A 15,137-nucleotide genomic window follows, 5' to 3' on the forward strand; every position below is an offset into this window, starting at 1 on the left:
TCCCAAACAAAGAAAACATCCAACACAGAACTGAGCATGTTCATCAGCTCTTACTGGGGAGGTCCCAGCTGTGAAGAGAAAGGAGGGTTGTTCAGTGTAGGGTGAGGAAATCCCACAGCTACACTGAGGAAAGGGTGTGCTTCTGCTTTTACAGGAGTTAGCATATGCAGCAAAGCAGCTGGAACACAAGCATCTCTCATTGACGAAAATGAATTACAGAAATTATACAGAATTATTTTAAAGCATGCAAAGAAGCAGGACCAAAGCTAAAAAAAAAATGAACAGCTGTAATATAAAGCACGTTAAATGAGTATTAAACATTTGAAGGAGAAGAGAGAATTAGCAATCTAAGGACTACACACAGCTTGTTCTGTTGTGAAATGTTACCTTCTCTGACACAACAAAACCAGTTAGTGTATTGCTAGAAGGGAGAAAACTCAAAATCACACAAGAGACAGAGGAAGGGACACTTTTGAGCAACAAGTGTTTACAGAATTTAAGCAGTTACCACAAAGAGATGCGTCTGATAAAATTCAAAAGCATCAAAGTGAAACAATTCCACCACTTCTGCTCCTACAGAAAGCATCACAAACTGTCCATTATCAGCACTTCTGTTCTCCTGAAATCCTCAGTCTGAGCAAGGCCTTGCTTGAATCATGATGCTTTCCTTGCCCCTTCCCAAATAACCCAAAATATTGAGGTGTCATTTAAAAATAAGTAACTTAAGTGATAAATGCATAGGATAAGAGCATACAGAAAAGGGTTTCAAGACAAAATGCTGGTGACACCTACAGTTCTGTGTTGCCGGAAAGTAACCTAATACACATGGCTTTAACGCTCTGCATGCAATACAACAGATCTTATGAAGCTGTATGGCAGGTTTTAGCTCTACAGCTGAAGGCCTGGATTCTGACATACACACAAGCTGAGTGAAGAAATTCAGCTACACTTCCTCACCCTATCTTACACTGGTGAAGATTTCTTCTTGATACAGACCAGGAGAGTTCTGTAACAACTGGCTATGCCTGTATTTTTTCTATTTAGTACCACCTGAGAGGTAAAAGCAGTTGCAGTGTATTAAAAGAAAAAACAAACAAAAAAAGGCAGTCTGATCACTCATTGGACTGTTGGGTTTGTAGATAATTTTCCAAACTATTTCCTTTTCTTTTCATACACAGTAACGGTGGTGGTTCAGCCCAAAGCAGTGGCTGAGCACCACACGCTGCTCCTTCACTCCTGGAGGAGAAAGAGACAGAGCCTCCGTGGGTTGGGATAAGGACAGTTTGCTGACAAAATCACTGTAAATGTAGAACTATAATGGCCAATTACACTCATACCCAGTGATAACACAGAGTACCTTACTGACCTGGTGATTACAGAGTGCTGCCCAACACAAGGGCCAACCGACTGACTGGACACACTCCAACTGTCCTAAAGGCACCAAGCCCATACCCTTCCCCAACCAGACCCTTTTATGGGAAGTGATGTCAGGTGGTATGGAAAACAGCCCAGGCTAACTCAGCTCACCTGTGCTGGCTGCTTGGGAAGGTTGACTCTGGCCTGGCCAGAACCAGGACAATAACAAACTAAAAGCAAATTCCACCTTCAACTTGTTTTCATAAAGCCTCCAATGCAGACACCAACCACTGTGCAGTATGTGCACTACTAAATGCAGATGTATTCATACTGACCTCTCTCATAAACTGTTGCCTTAAAAGTAACAAAAGACTTTCTGGTATGATCAATCCAGTGTACTTGTCTGCTACCACCAAGGGGATGGTTCTGTTCCCACACTTTCTTCCCACAAGCACCAGCCCCTCTCTTGCATTGGACATGGACACCGTGCGATTGTTGTATGAACCAGTTCGGTTCCCCTGTGTAACAGGTCTGAATTTCTGTTTAATTCTGGGGCTGCTGCTTTTCTGTCAGCTTGGCTTGCTAAACCAATCCTTCTCCCTCCTGTAGCCACACTGTCACTAGATTTTATGTAAAGGGACAGGCAAGGCAAACAAGTAAGCAGAATGGGACCAGAAACAAGCAGTGTAGTCCTTGAGCGAGTTGAAACAAGAAATGACACTGGAGTACAAGTGCAAAGCTCTGTCAAAACACACCTGTCTTAGGCCAGGATCTGCAAACCAAGTCACAGCACTAGACAGCATTAACACTCTTCACTCACAGAACTCACAGAAACACCTTTCCTCACTCCCTTCCTTGAAGAACAAATGCTGGCTTCACTTTACAGTGTGTAGTTAATAGCAGCATTAAATAAAAAATATCAATGACATGAAAATATCTGTAAAACAAATTCACAAAAGAGCACTTGTAGCGTTATTTGTCTTCCTCTGTCCAACTTCTACTCCGAAGCAAACACACTTATGATAGCTGCATGAATAACTTATTACTGTTTCCCAGTTATTAAGACATACTATTACTCCCTAGTTAAAAATGCAATAGTGTACAAATGCATTTACATTTGCGGACAATTTCTATGGGGGAGTAGAGTCACGTAGCCAAGGTGCACATTAAGTGCTATACCAGCCTGCCAAGAGGCAAGCAAAATTACCTCAGAGATGCAGTGAATGGCCAGTGACAAAATAGAAGCTATCCCCAGATTCAAAACCTGTGTAAAGAGTAGGAACAGCACGCAGCAGAGACATTAGGACACCACAGTAAGAACAAGCTGTCCCACACCAAAAAAGAATATATATATGTACCCATGCACTAGAAATCCATGTTACAAGCCTGTACACATCTTCAGCTGGTTTGCTTTGCCATTCTCACATAGGAACATATTTGGGTTGACTGAAAGAATGCGGCCTCTTTTGAGAGGCTGTTTTGTGTCACTGCAAACATCTGCTGCATATATTGCTCCCTGTAGGAATAAGCCTCTAACAGTTACCTAAATTCACTGGATAAGCCAGAACAGCTACAGTAGAAGACACAGAGAGGGGGCAACCCCCATTACAGAGCTGCCACCTTGCCGCTTCAGGACAGAGGGGCTCACAAGAAACAGCCCACCGGATGCTCAGGGACAGCCTCAGCACAGATACACATACATATACATGCATACACACAGAGGCACACGACTAGGACCTGCTTTTAATACCTAACTACCAAGCTCCACAAAAGCTAATTTGTTGTAAATTGTCCTACATTTTAAACCTTGTCAATCCCCTGACTATACAAACTTTTACAAACTCTACCTCAAAAGATTGTCTCTTGACCATATCAAGAGGTCTCCTCATCAGTTCTTTTCCCTCAATCAGTCTTTAGAACATATATCCTTCATTTCTGTCCAAAGCAAGTCTCTCATTCTCACTCTGACAGACCCTCTGCTTTTTCCTCTTGTAACTTTCATCACCAGCACTCATATTTTTCTGTTTTCACCTTCATCCATACTAGTTAAGGCAACTTAATACTCCTCAAGATTACACAGCAGATTTTAGGGATTCCTGATCTCACCTCTCCCTATCTACCTCTGTATCTCTGACACTTCTTTCTGGATATCCCACTGTTACTTTCAGTTCACTAAGCTAGAAATCAGACTACTTATCCTCCATCCATAGGACTGACCATTGTTACTGTATTTTGTCTACTGCTCTCTCTAATAACATGGACTGTCTGCTCTATGCACCCTCCTGATTTCTTTCAATAATAAAATAATATTTGCAAATGTATGCTAAGAGCGGTCTTACATAAACTATGGGAACATACCGGACCTTTTATGATCATCTCTGAATGCGGGTTGAGCAACCTCACTTGCCATGTGCCCTACCAAGCTATCCCTTGCTGCCCTTTACAACCATTTCCACTCCTGGCTTATGCCTATCCTCTCCTAAGCCAGGTACCCTCATCATCATCTTTCAGACTCCTCCCGTGTCCACGTTAAAATGAATTTTTCAAGAACCAGCCTCCCCTCCGCCAGTTTCACATACAGCACCTACTCTAATGTCTAAGCGTTTGATACCAGAATTTCACTTTGCTAGGTGCCTTCCTACAAAACAACTGTTAAAAAATGAAAATAAAAGCTACATATTTATGTTAAAATTGTTTCTTAGTCCCTGTTAAACAGAGGAAACAAAACGTAGGACTGAGGTGAGCATTGTCTCCTTCGGCAGAGCTGTTACAGCCAAGGTGAGCCTGTTGCTATCATGACCATGAAGCTTCAGCCACGACAGGTGTATGGAGAGGACAGCTCAAGCTGTACGCAGCCCGCTCCTCAGCGCTCCTGGCGAGGGGCGCAGCCGAAGCCAGACCTGGCGCGTCGATTAACAGGTGTGCTCTCAAGCCGAGGAAACCAGCAACTCGCTCCCCGCCGTCAGCAGCGAGCGGTGACTTCCAGCGCGGGCACGGCCGTGCCCAGCCGGACCGTGGGTTTCAAGGCTCTGGAGACGGGGAACCGCAGGACGAAGCCCCTCTGATCCCCTGGACGCCTCCCAGCCCGACCCGCGGGCGGCACGGCGGCTCCCCTCAGGCGCTGGCGCGGAGCCCCCGGCCCGCGGTCGCGCCTTCCCGCCCAACCCGTGCGCGGGCAGAGGCACGTGCCGCCTGGCATTAACGGCTATACTCACGCGCCCGGTCGCGAGCGCTCCGCGCCAGTGCGGAGCAGAGAGAGATAGAGGAGGGGAGCGGGCGGCCCAGCCCCGGCGCTCAGGGCGGTCCGAGGCCGCAGCGGAGAGGGGTCGTGCATCTTCCCGCTAGGTCAAGTGCGGTGGCTCTCGCATGACGAGCACCCCTCTCCTCCTGGAGCTCCCGTTTGCTGAAACTGCCCCCAGCTGCGCACGGGCCCCTCGCACACATCGCACTCCGGGCTGTGGTGAGGGCTGCAGTGCAGCGCTTCACTGGCCCGGTGTGCCCATAAAGCGAACGCAAACCAGGCTCCCACAGAAAATGCCATTTTAACATAATCTTTAAGCACCTTACATTTACCCCTCATTCCTGTGGTCATCTTGTCCACTGTCCGTCTTACACAAAGTTTTTACTCGTGAGTCGCAACCACCCTTGGCCTTGGAACGGCCTTTCAGTGTTACAGACTAGATGTTCCTTTATTTCCATAGCACAGTCTTCCGCTGTCATCACAGGGAAGTGATTAAAGTAGTTTAAAACCCGATCATTAATAACTCCTAATGCAAATAGTGCTTTCCACCTCCTTCTGCGAGCATTAATTAGCGTATTTGGGCATCCCTAAGACTCTATCTTCTCCATTTCCCAAAGCTGTGTGCTTCACAAGAGAGGGCACAGCAAAGCTTCATGTTCTCCGGTTTGCTGACAGTGCCACAGACTCCACTGCCTGCCCTTCCTCTTTATTTTAAGGCTCCTTCAATTCCTGTGGACGTCTGTAATTCTGTTCTCCATTAGTCGAACCAACTGCCATACCTTCCAGTGTAATCAGTGTCACTCCTGCCTCCGCTTTCTTTCACAGGTTTTCAGTCCTGTTAATCTGAAAACAGATGAGAGAGAGAGTTAATACTGACACTGGGAGCATCATATTAAATGTGTCTTTGATCTCCATTTGCTTATTGGAACAAGTGGCAGTTTGCTTAGACCTTACCGGTCATCTTCCCTAATGATCCAGGTGCCAAATCCATTTTATTTGACAAGTTTATTTGCCCCGAGAAGCTGATCAGTCTGCAGGTCAGCTGGACTGGCAATATTACTCTTGGTGTGCTGTGGGAGTGCAGGCATAAGTCATTTTGTAGCAGCCCATGCAAACGTGGCAGTAGTGGTACAGCCCAAATATATTTGGCTGTGCCCCACATGTGAAAGAAGTTGTCCATTTCTGATAAAAGAATAAAATATATAGACATAAAGAATTTGCCTTGAATTTGACCCCTTTTGGATAAAATCATTGAGACCTCAGGCTCAGGTCCCAACAGTCTGTGTGCTGGGCGCCTGGACTGAGAAATGAGTCTGCTCCATAAGAAACAGGTTGTTCCCTGTTGTTCTTCTGGGCCATCAGCTATTCCTTTGATTAGTTTGCCTTCATCCCTCAGGGTCTCACATTTCTTTTCCCTACACAATATGCTATACATTGTATTACTCTGAGCTCAGTTTTAGAGCACTGTGGAACATAATTTTCTTTCTGGGCTTGTCCAACATGAGCTCATATACTTCAGACCTCTTTGTCTTCTCCTGATCATTGAAAATAAAATATCACAAGTAACCTAATATTTTTGGATCCATCCATATCCTTAAAAACTGTGGTAAATCCTAACATCATGGAGACGGGTGAGAATTAGTCCTTAAGTACCCACAGAAATCAAATGTATGATTACAACCTTTGCAATCCTGGGCTCCAAATTAGCCTGTCAGGTTTGCATGTACTACTTCTTCTGACTTCAGTGGGAATTGCACATATGAAACGAACAGAATAATCAGGCCCTGAAAATTTGAGTTTGTGTCCCCAAGCATAGCTACTGCATTTTTAACTGATTCAGTGTGAGATGCATCTGTGACCCTAGAGCAACAGCAACAGCTGGGAGTATGTGCTGGCACCCAGAAAGCTAGTGCTGTCTTTCCACATGGGATATACAGCAATCTCCAACCTGCCCTGCTTGTATTTTAAACACAAACTTAGATATAATATAAAGGAAGTGTTTCTGTTACCATGACATCGAGCAAGAAAATAAACATTATGCTCCCTAGAAAATTAAATACAAGGTAACAGAGCATTTTAGCAAGTCTAATGGCAGAAGTCAGAGCCATCATAACACATTACAGAAGACAAATGAAAAGGTTGATTTTGATAGCTTGAAATAAGAGAGGAGAATATTGAAATATTTTGCATACAGAAAAAGACACACTCCAGATCCTCTTTGTTCCAACCAAGTGTTAGAAAAATGCTATTTTTATTTTCATTTTCATCTTCTGTTTTTGAAAAGCTGCTTTTGTTTTGTTTTGCCTGAATTCCCCAACTAAGGGATCAGATCAGACATAAAACTCACTAGGTACTTCCTAGAAACCTCCCAAGCAGAAATAAGAGTATTAAAAAAAAACAACCAACCCAAACCTACCAAACCAGGAACAAATAATTGAATTTAAAACACAGGGAGTTTTGCCTATTATCAATAAGATGTTTTGTTATTCCTGAAAGAAATATGGATTCAAGTATTTCATACCTGATAGTGTTGGTTCAGCATCCCAGTTCCTCAAATTCAGGCTGACTAGCCACTCGGTTAGGAAAGCAAAACGTTAGGTAGATGATCAGATCTAAAGGTGAAGGCTACATACACAGTTAGTATTACACAAACATACAGAAGTCAGTGCAAAGAAAATACAACCAATCAGAACATCAAAACAGAAATGAAATAATAATAGTATTTCAGGCAGATACTCTAAATTAAGCTTCTAGGATACATGTCATAGTCTTTTTTGTTAGAGTAAATAAATTCAAATTCCAGTCTTTATTTCTGTACTTAAAAGTCCTGTGTAACAGATGGTAGATAACTTCCAATGGTAATTCAGTAGCAATCGCTTCATTCACTAAATACAGAACTTACACTGACTGCTGGGCTCAAAAACATTGCAACATTTATGTGCATCTCTTCAGGACAGCAGTGAAATCCCAATTCCATAGGTGTAACTTTAACCTTGCACTGCTGCATTATTCAAACACATGTAAGTCCCCTTTTATACTGGTTTAATTTTGATCAGAAATAAGAAACCTTCCTGAAAAAACCTGAAGAGGTTTATTTACTTCAGTTCAGAGTACACCAGTAGACTCATATGCCTGCTGTCTGAGTTATACTGAGCGTAGATGTGGGGGCTGCTTTGCCCTCATGTTACAAAATAGCCAGCCTCCCCAGCACAGGCAGGATCCAGGCACATTATTTTCAGTGAGTCCATTACCTGCTTACTCTGCCCAATCCTGTGAGGTAAAATCCTGACCACCCAACTTGATGTTAATTATTTACTTTGTGAAGTTGTCCATTTTAGAGCTGAATTAGTGAAATGCAACTGAACTGAGCCAAAGGCTCGGACTGGACTGCCATTTTGACATTCTCATCAGGGAAATGATGCTGTAAACACCCATACTTGATTCACATGCATGGTCTCTTGGTTGCCTACAGTAATGCCCATCTGTTCGCATGGCATCGTGCCCACTCAAGTTGCTCAAGGGAATACATGCTGGGCAGTGATTGGCTTAGGTAAGTATTTTTCAAACTGGGTCGGTGTCGACCTCCTTTTGGGAAGGCCCAAGAGGAAAAGGAAACAAAAAGAATTTTCATTTTTTTTATTTTAATGGATTGTTTTCATTTAACATTCAGCAAAACCACCACCATCTATAAAACATTCAGTAGATGGCTTTGCTGATTCCTTGGTACCTGTGACCCCAGCAATGAAAAAATAAATTCAGCTATCTTTTCATTTTTTAAATAAATGAGTTTAACCTGTGATAAAGTCACAGTCCATGTAGCTTTAAGATCATCTTGTTTGTAGAAAAAGAAAGCTGCCTCAGCAGGCATCGCTACATTCTGACAATTGAACTAATTTATTTTGTTAAATGTTAGTCAACACTCCAATATCTGAGTTCATAGATATTCTTAGCAAGAACCATAGTTTGATTTTCGTGGGCAGAGTGGTGACCAACACTATATTCAAAATTGATAGATTAAATGAATGTTGTTGTACAAAAGCAAACACAAACATATAGATGATTGACATGTAGTATCACAAAAAGATTAACCCCTTTTGGTTCCTAAATTGGGGTAATTTGTAAATATAACCTTTTACTTTTCCAAAGCCAAAGAACTTTGCCTTAGTGAGGTGCATTGTACAGTGAAGTCATTGTCTGTCACACTGCTTTATCAAACAAGAAGTGAGGGGGGGGACACATGTCACCCTTTCTTCCTGCAAATAAACTGTGGAGTTTTTTTATTTAAGAGAAAGCTACCATTATCACACACACACACACACACACAAAAGGAAAAAAAGATGAAAATAATCCAGCTTCTTTTCATTTGGGAGACAAAAGCCTTTCAGTGCTGCGTCCGTGCACTCTGACTACTGTTTTGACACTGTGTCAAGATGCTCCCGCTCTGCTCCAGGTCTCAGATCACAGTTGGAGTGTCTTGATACAGTGTTGAATCAGTAGCGTCAGCAAGTCTAAGAGCAGAGTCAAAGAGGCTCAATGTAGCCTCAGAGCAGGTAGAGTCAAGAGAGACCTTTCCCCTAAGCTGAAATAGGCAGAGGGTGCTCAGGGTTTTTTTATTTTTAATTGTTTGTTTTAACACATTTCGACCCAGCTGCACCAGGCTCATGCTTCTAATTACTTGACTGTCTTGCACTAAGGTATCAGAGCCAGCTCTCTCCCAACCCTGAAGAGCTGTTAAAAAGCAGCATGGAATAATGTTAATATTTTCTTGAAAGAGCAAGCCTAGGCAAAGGGAGGGAGGACCTGCGCTTCCCCAGAGCAGCTGGCACTGGAGCCAGGTTTTGTTAACAGGGCCAGACCGTGCTCCATTGGCACCCCATTCTGCTGTGTGACAGCCTTGCTGTGCTACCACGGTGGAAAGCACAGGCAGCCTGCACCTTGGGACCCTGCTTGAGCTGCTGATGCACCACCCTCAGCTGTTGGAAACCCAAACGGAAAAGCAATGCCCCTTGTCAGAGCCACTGCCTCTATCTGCAGTCCAAAGCCCTGGCTTCCCTGACATGGATAGGAGCCTTCTCTGCAAGTTCACTGAGGACACAAGTTTTCTTACTCAGAGCAGAGCAGATTGACACAACTGCCCTTTTCAGCAAGATGGTGCCACATGCGATCAGCACAACATCACTGTGTTGTAGCAGTCTGCACAAGCTGCTGCACACCCACTGGGGTGAGGACAGTGGCACAGACAGACAGGGCCCTGTCCTAAGAAACAGGGACAGCAGTCGCGACACAGTGACGGACATTGGCTCCATAAAGAGGCAATGCAAGGAGGGGGATAGGATCTGAAAGCATTATTAATGGCCATGGAAAAAAAAAAAAACAAAACAAGAGAAAGGCTTCACACCTGGAAGTTTGACCTTTTTACTATTTTCTTTTCTTACTTCATTTAAAGAAGGTTGGTTCTTCCTCATAAACTCTGCCTCATACCTTTGTATCGTCACTAATGCTACAGCAGGACTTGAGAAGCGAAATGCCACACCAAGGCACCTCTCGGATGGTATCAAATGAAGGGATAATCTAAAGTGTGGGTAGACATCATGGTCTGAGCAGGCCAGCAGCTAAAACAGCTGCACAGCCATTCGCTCGCTCCCCTCCTCCCAGTGAGATGGGGAATCGGAAAGGAAAAAAAGTGAAACATGTAGGTTGAGATAAAGACAGCTTAATTGTATATTATTATTGTTGTTGTTGATTTGTATAATCTATAATAATAACAAATAATGCACAGCACAATTGCTCAGCACCCAAAGCCAATGCTCAGCTAGTTCCTGAGTCACCCCACTTCCCAGCCACTCCCCAGTCATGTACTGAGCATGACATCATATGGTATGGAATATCCCTTTGGCCAGTCTGGGTTGGCTGTCCTGGCTGTGTCCCCTCCCAGCTCCTTGGTAACCCAGCTTGTTGGGAAGGCCACTATGGGAAGCTGCAAAGTCGCTGACGGCTTGGCAACAGCTAGAAACATCAGTGTGTTATCAACATCATGCTCATCCTCAATCCAAACCACAGCACTAGACCAGCTGTTAGGAAAAAATTAACTTTATTCCAGCTGAAAGCAGGACAGTAGAGACAAAATTAACCATATTATAAGCATGGGTAGAAAAGGGAATTAGCAAGAGGAAAAATGCAATACCAGTAAAGGGGCAGCACATAGTACTTGCTTCTAGCACAATTGTATATATACAAAAATTAAAATAAAAGAAAAATGTTTTAAAGAGTGAATATGCAAGCTATTTCTGGGCCACCTCCTAGAAAAAAAACAAAGGTGCACAAATCCAATGATTTCAAGCATTGCTACCAGAATAGCCACGTCTGGGAAGACCAAGCAACAGCCTCTAAAGCGTTGAATGCTGAGCACTCTACCAGGCATCACATTTTGTGACAAGATGGATTTCAGTCCCTAAGAAGGCATTTGAGAGGGAAAGAAAAAAGATCAGGGTTTAGAAAGAAAATAGTTGGACTTAAGAGGCTGGATTAGAAAATGTAAATAGGTCAAAGCCAATTTTGCTGCAGCTTTACATGTGAATATGTAATCCAGTCAATTTTGTATGCTAACACCAGGGGGGTGCACAGATCAATGTATATAATTTAGGTTAAATGACCACTGCAGGGTGAGATGCATGCATTGTTCTCACAGTTGAGCCAAATTTATCCCTGATGTAAATGCAGCAATTTCACTAGGCTTTTAGCAGGGATACAGTTGCTCATTTATATGGTCAATACCTTCTCAGTAACTTGTGGCTTATGCAGGTGCAATGTGTACCCCCCCACACAAACAAAGGTGTTTCTGATTTCTCATTAATAAAGGCTCAAGATCATTGCTAATAAGAAAATTTTAAAGCCATGTGTTTCAAATTCTGTTTTTGAAAATGTCAGTAGAGGCTTCAAGCCAGCAGGAAATACAGCAAAACGTGAAGTTACCTCCACGCAGAAAGCTGCGGCTCAGCCAGTGACTGCTATGTGGTTTAGGATCCTCAGTGTAAGACACTATTTAAGGTGCAAAGTGTTTGTACGTAAACCAAACAAAACTCACTGACTCTTGTGGTGACTTTCTTTCAGTCTCTTCCACAGCAGGCAGAAGATGGTGGCTTGTTTCCTGTTCCTCAGCCCGGGCAGGGCCGCCGTACCCTGGCTGGCTGCAGAGGAGCTCTCCGACCTGGTGTGGCCATTTGCTTTCACCCACTGCAAAGAGCAGGTCTGTCCCAGCGCTCTCCCAGCTGTCTCTGGAGGTAAAAAGAAATTAAAGATTCTATCACTGAAGCACAAATTAAAATCTTTATTGGTAGAAACCTGGTAGAAAGTCTCAGAAGAGAATGAATTATGTATCTGAACACTCAAGATTTCCTTGCCTTTATTACAGCATGGGGTCTGAACTCTGCTTTCTTCCCTGCACTTTATTACATGGTTAGAAGTCCCGCAGTAGGAAACTTGCAGTTTGAATTTTGAAGCACCTATAGTGTCATACTTTTTATTTTAATATTTGTCACCAACAGTGCTGACAGATAAAAAGTGCTGGCTCCCCACAGCATGATATGCGGGATTTTCAATAGAGCTACACAATTGCTTTTGCTAAGTGCTTGCGGGGCTCACAGTGCCAAATCCCGCAAATTGCTGCATTCAGGCCACTTTGCAGTGCTGTACCAAGGCAAGTGGTACTAAAAAAGTTAGTTGCTTGCAGGAGGGACATATGCCTAAATGGCTGATTTCTTTTTAAAGTCCCAAGCAATTGTCTGAAGACATTTCCGCAACTCAATTCAATAATTGCAGCACTTAGAAGATGGTCAAAACTTTCTGTGTCACTTACAGTTTATCCTGTGTGTTGCATACAGTTTTAGGGAAAAAAATAAAAATATCTTTTCCAGCTCCAAAGTTTGCTGGCCCAGGAAGTCCCAGGAGCAACGTCACCAATCATGGGGACATTCTATTTACAGATTACTACTGCCTCTTTTTCTCCTTTATTTTCTAACTTGTTTTTATCCTTAATTTATAGGAATATTGGTGTTCATAACCCAGCCTCGGATCAGTATAACGGTGTAAAGCATTTCATGGGCACAGCACTGTGTGTAATGGTTACACCTGAGGTGTCAGGGGAGACTTTTGTATCTCCTGTCTTATTCACAGGTCAATTAAAAAGCTGATTAAACCCAAAAAGTCTATGATGATAATTGTTGGAAATAGACTGGGATGATAATTGGTTTAATGACTGCTAAAGGAGTGATTGGGATGCATGTCTCTCAAGGAGCCTGAATGGCACTTTAAGAGCTAGATTCATCCTGGGTGTTGGTTGTTGACTTTAATGGTATTACTCCAAAATCTGATTTGGATCAACTCACAAAATATTGCAGACAAGACAAATCATTTTAAAAGGATGTCTCTGCTGAGCTTTGGTGTGTCTCTTGAACTACTCTGTTCAATGTCAACTCCTCCGGTACAAAGTCTGCCTGTACAGCTTGAAGTAGCTCTATAAGGTGGGAATTCACTGAGGGCTTTATATTTTTATACATTTTTTTTTCTAGCATAGCAGGAAACAAATTCTATATAATAACTAGAAAATGTAGGCCGAGACCATCCTCTGCACAGGAAATTTCACTCAGAGGGTTGGACACCCAGCGAGGTCCTATTCACAGACATCTCTTTGTATTTTTCTGCCTGGAACCAAAGAAGGGGATTCATGCCAAAACCCTGCAGGATATGGAAATCTATCGGCTGTTCTGTGCTTCTGCATGTGTTTCAAAGTGGCTTCTGATTTGGGGAGCCCTAAATTAAGATCCATAGGTTTGGGGTTTTTAGGGTTGGGGTTTTTTTGGTGGTTTGCCTTTTTTTTTTTTTTAATAAGGACTCAAAACCTGCAGCTTCAATTCAAATACAGTACCTTTGAAAAACCCCTGACATTTCACTCCTCGTGCTGAGGACCCAGAACAGCAAAAATTTAGACCAAAATGATTTTTCCAGGCTAGTCAGTCCTAGAGGATAATGCAGAAGTCAGAAAACCCTTGCTGCTGGTTCTCAGGCCACACGCACTGGCTAGGCTTGGAAAGGCTGTAAGGTTATAAATCTTTCAGTGAAAGCAATTCCTGCTTCATGCCATCCACATTGCCTAAAGACATCTGCGTAGGGCATCTCTAGAGGAGGCTCCCATTACTGGGCCTATGCAGGAGAATAATGAGAGGCTCACAGTCTCTTTGGAAGACATTAAGGAGTCTCTCTTGGATACAAAATATTTGTTCCCCACCCTTATGGGCAAAGCAAGGTACAGCTGAGCTCGGGAGCTCTGGCTGTGTAGGGTGCACCGACAGGTCTCAGAAAAGGAGCAACACAGTGCTCTGCAAAGAAAGAGTTGGTTTTCAGGCCATACTTGCTGTTCTGGTGTTTGCATGTGTCTGTATTACTCTGAATATATATTTTCCAGCACCTACTTCTCTGTTTGTTGCAGAAGGGTTTCACAAGCCATGGGGGTATTCTGGATTCCTCTCTGCTTCTTCTCTCATTTTGTGTTTCTATTCCTAATAACATTTTTAACAAAAAAAAAACCCCAAACCCCCCAAAAAACCAACACTTTTTTCCAGCATCTTAAATGAGCTGTAGACATAGTGACTGTGTTTTCCTCTCCCTTCCCTCCAGAGTTCCCTCTCACACACAAATATATTCCAGGGTTCAGGGGTTGGTTTGGTTGTTGGTGGGGTTTTTTTTCCTCTCTCTGAGCTTGGTGTATCACTGAGCTAATGATGCACAGTCAAGTTATCCAGTATCATTAGATTATCTAAGGCCCTGATCCTAGTGCGCCTAACATATGTGAACAGTTAACTCCTTGAAACCAAGGGAAATGCTTCTGTACATATTTGCAGTGCAACATGAAAGAAGATGCACTTTTCTGTCAGTTCCCAAAAAGCAAAGCATCTTGGTGTATTCTTTGATGTAATGTATCAAAAACTGGAATTGCTCTGCAAAATGAAGAATGCAGGGCAGGGATGACTCTGGGCCCCATTTGCATTTTATGCTCTATTATGGTGCTAAACCCCTCAGTAAGAGGAGTTAGCATTCCTGTTTGCTAGTACAAAACAATCTGATCTCCCAGCAAAGGTTGCCTCCCATCCCAGCTGGGCTTCCAGGTATCTCAGCTTCCTCTTTTCTTATGTCCTTTCACCAAATAATCAATTTGCAGCCTTAAAAAAAGTTTACAAGTGAATAAATTCTCATTCCTCTAGTGCCCCTGCCCACTATCAGACAACCCTTCTCAAGCCACCCCAAACCCAGCAGATTCTTCTGTGTCAGACTTACCACATGGTCGCCACAGGAGCACTGGTACACTGTAAAGTCTGGCCTCTCAGGCGCCACTGCTGAGAGTGTGGGGAAGTGTCAAGGGAAGGAAATGTAAAAAAAAGAAGGGGGAAAAATAAAGAGAGAGATCTGGAATTAAAAAAATAACCCACCTAGCCAGGGAGCAGCTGAGAAGTAGACGTGGCAGAGGACTATCACCAGGTGTATCTAG

The sequence above is a fragment of the Gallinula chloropus genome (assembly GCF_964237585.1).
Source record: "Gallinula chloropus genome assembly, chromosome: 13".
In the NCBI taxonomy this organism is placed as follows: domain Eukaryota; kingdom Metazoa; phylum Chordata; class Aves; order Gruiformes; family Rallidae; genus Gallinula; species Gallinula chloropus.